Source organism: Triticum aestivum, chromosome 4A (genome assembly GCF_018294505.1).
Source record: "Triticum aestivum cultivar Chinese Spring chromosome 4A, IWGSC CS RefSeq v2.1, whole genome shotgun sequence".
NCBI lineage: Eukaryota > Viridiplantae > Streptophyta > Magnoliopsida > Poales > Poaceae > Triticum > Triticum aestivum.
Window position 1 is genome coordinate 140,871,405 of NC_057803.1, and position 4,030 is coordinate 140,875,434.

Here is a 4,030-nt window from a genome sequence, read left to right on the forward strand (position 1 = left end):
AGCACAAGGATCGTGTAGTTCGTTCACTAAAGCTTTTCTAATGTCAAGTATCATTTCCTTAGACCATGAGATTGTGCAACTCCCGGATACCGTAGGAATACTTTGGGTGTGCCAAATCACAACGTAACTGGGTGACTATAAAGGTGCACTACGGGTATCTCCGAAAGTGTCTGTTGGGTTGGCACGAATCGAGACTGGGATTTGTCACTCCGTGTGACGGAGAGGTATCTCTGGGCCCACTCGGTAGGACATCATCATAATGTGCACAATGTGATCAAGGAGTTGATCACGGGATGATGTGTTACGGAACAAGTAAAGAGACTTGCCGGTAACGAGATTGAACAAGGTATCGGGATACCGACGATCGAATCTCGGGCAAGTATCGTACCGATAGACAAAGGGAATTGTATACGGGATTGATTAAGTCCTTGACATCGTGGTTCATCCGATGAGATCATCGTGGAACATGTGAGAGCCAACATGGGTATCCAGATCCCGCTGTTGGTTATTGACCGGAGAGTCGTCTCGGTCATGTCTGCATGTCTCCCGAACCCGTAGGGTCTACACACTTAAGGTTCGGTGACGCTAGGGTTATAGAGATATTAGTATGCGGTAACCCGAAAGTTGTTCAGAGTCCCGGATGAGATCCCGAACGTCACAATGGTCCGGAGGTAAAGAATTATATATAGGAAGTCCTATTTCGGCCATCGGGACAAGTTTCGGGGTCACCGGTATTGTACCGGGACCACCGGAAGGGTCCCGGGGGTCCACCGGGTGGGGCCACCTGCCCCGGGGGCCACATGGGTTGTAGGGGGTGCGCCTTGGCCTACATGGGCCAAGGGCACCAGCCCCTAGAGGCCCATGCGCCAAAGGGACAAGAGGAGGGGAGAGTCCTAAAGGGGGAAGGCACCTCCGAGGTGCCTTGGGGAGGATGGACTCCTCCCCCCCTTGGCCGCACCCTTCCTTGGAGGAAGGGGCAAGGCTGCGCCCTCCCCCTCTCCCTTGGCCCTATATATAGTGGGGGGAAAGGGAGGGCGACCTAACCTAAGCCCTGGCGCCTCCCTCTCCCTCCCATGACACACCTTCCTCCTCCCGCAGCGCTTGGCGAAGCCCTGTTGGAATCCCGCTACTTCCACCACCACGCCGTCGTGCTGCTGGATCTCCATCAACCTCTCCTCCCCCCTTGCTGGATCAAGAAGGAGGAGACGTTGCTGCTCCGTACGTGTGTTGAACGCGGAGGTGCCGTCCTTTCGGCGCTAGGATCATCGGTGATTTGGATCACGACGAGTACGACTCCATCAACCCTGTTCTCTTGAACGCTTCCGCGCGCGATCTACAAGGGTATGTAGATCCACTCCTCCCTCGTTGCCAGATGACTCCATAGATTGATCTTGGTGACACGTAGGAAAATTTTGAATTATTGCTACGTTCCCCGACAGAGATCCCATCTTGGGGCCTTTTCCGGAGCTCCGTCGGAGGGGACATCGATCACGGAGGGCCTCTACATCAACTCCATGGCCCCTCCGATGATGTGTGAGTAGTTTACTCCAGACCTTCGAGTCCATGGTTATTAGCTAGATGGCTTCTTCTCTCTCTTTGAATCTCATTACAAAGTTCTCCTCGATCTTCTTGGAGATCTATTCGATGTAACTCTTTTTGCGGTGTGTTTGTCGAGATCCGATGAATTGTGGGTTTATGATCAAGTCTATCTATGAACAATATTTGATTCTTCTCTGAAATCTTTTTATGCATGATTGGTTATCTTTGCAAGTCTCTTCGAATTATCAGTTTGGTTTGGCCTACTAGATTGATCTTTCTTGCAATGGGAGAAGTGCTTAGCTTTGGGTTGAATCTTGCAGTGCTCGATCCCTGTGACAGAAAGGGAAACGACACATATTGTATTGTTGCCATCGAGGATAAAAAGATGGGGTTTATATCATATTGCTTGAGTTTATCCCTCTACATCATGTCATCTTACCTAATGCGTTACTCTGTTCTTATGAACTTAATACTCTAGATGCATGCTGGATAGTGGTCGATGTGTGGAGTAATAGTAGTAGATGCAGGCAGGAGTTGGTCTACTTGTCGCGGATGTGATGCCTATATACATGATCATGCCTAGATATTCTCATAATTATTCGCTTTTCTATCAATTGCTCGACAGTAATTTGTTCACCCATCGTAATACTTATGTTATCTTGAGAGAAGCCACTAGTGAAACATATGGCCCCCGGGTCTATTTTCCATCATATAAGTTTCCAATTTATTTTACTTTGCAATCTTTACTTCAATCTATATCAAAAAATACCAAAAATATTTATCTTATCATTATTATCTCTATCAGATCTCACTCTCGTAAGTGACCATGAAGGGATTGACAACCCCTTTATTGCATTGGTTATGAGGTTCTTATTTGTTTGTGTAGGTACAAGGGATTTGCGTGTGGTCTCCTACTGGATTGATACCTTGGTTCTCAAAAATCGAGGGAAATACTTATGCTACTTTGCTGCATCACCCTTTCCTCTTCAAGGGAAAACCAATGCAGTGCTCAAGAGGTAGCAGGAACAAACGTAACTACTCACAAATAATATTCACGTTCATAATCGGAGGGGTATTAATATGCATAATAGATCTGAACATACGATCTTCCACCAAGTAAACCAACTAGCATCAACTACAAGGAGTAATCAATACTACTAGCAACCCACAGGTACCAATCTGAGGTTTGGATACAAAGATTGGATACAAGAGATGAACTAGGGTTTGATATGAGATGGTGCTGGTGAAGATTTTGATGGAGATTGACCCCCTCCCGATGAGAGGATCGTTGGTGATGACGATGGTGATGATTTCCCCCTCCCGGAGGGAAGTTTCCCCGGCAAAACAACTCCGCCGGAGCCCTAGATTGGTTCCGCCAGGGTTCCACCTCGTGGTGGCGGAGTTTCGTCCCGTGAGCTTGCTTATGATTTTTTCCTCGACGAAAGACTCCATATAGCCAAATATGGGCATCATAGGGCCACCAGGGGGCCCACGAGGCAGGGGGCGCGCCCCCACCCTCGTGGACGGTGGGTGGCCCCCCTCTGGTACTTCTTTCGCCCAATATTTTTTATATATTCTAAAAATAATTCCCGTGGAGTTTCAGGACTTTTGGAGATGTGCAAAATAGGTCTATAATATTTGCTCCTTTTCCAGCCCAGAATTCCAAGTGCCGGCATTCCCCCTCTTCATGTAAACTTTGTAAAATAAGAGAGAAAAGACATAAGTATTGTGACATAATGTGTAATAACAGCCCATAATGCAATAAATATCGATATAAAAGCATGATGCAAAATGGACGTATCAATGGGGTATCCCCCTGAGTCATCACAAGCTCACTATACCAAAATCCTCATTATCGGTTTTGTTCTTCTTTCTTGTTGTCGTTTTCCGGCATCCCCGTGACGTAGTCACCCGTGTCTGGCTAGACAATGATGGATGTTGTCACACCGAGAGGGCCATAAGAATATCTCTCCAACGTCGGAGGAGCAAATCCCCCTCTCGAGCAATCTAGTCACTTGTCAAACTTTTCGATGAACCTGTAAGTTGTCGTTATGATCACCATATTACAGGTGACGTTTGAGCAACCCTAAAGTTCACCGTACGGTAAGAAGTGACTACGATACTCTCATGGTCTAAGGAGAAAAATCACATGTTTAACACTCTATGTTATTACAATTGATTACAAACGATATTATCTCAATTCATAACAAACAAGTTTGGATCTATTCAATATGATTGTTCTTCCAACGTCATAATCTCAATGTTATTTTAGGAGTATCGTTACACTTAACGATATTCTAAGATATGGAAAACATGATCACCAACAACACTTGAGCTAGTCTTACAGGTGAGACTAGGAGCCTTTATTTTATCCATTTATCATTTCACATGTGCATGAGTTTTTCACTGAATCGCATATTCCAGGATCATATCACTTATAGTATGAAATATAAATACTTAATTATGAACATGGAAATACAATAATACAATA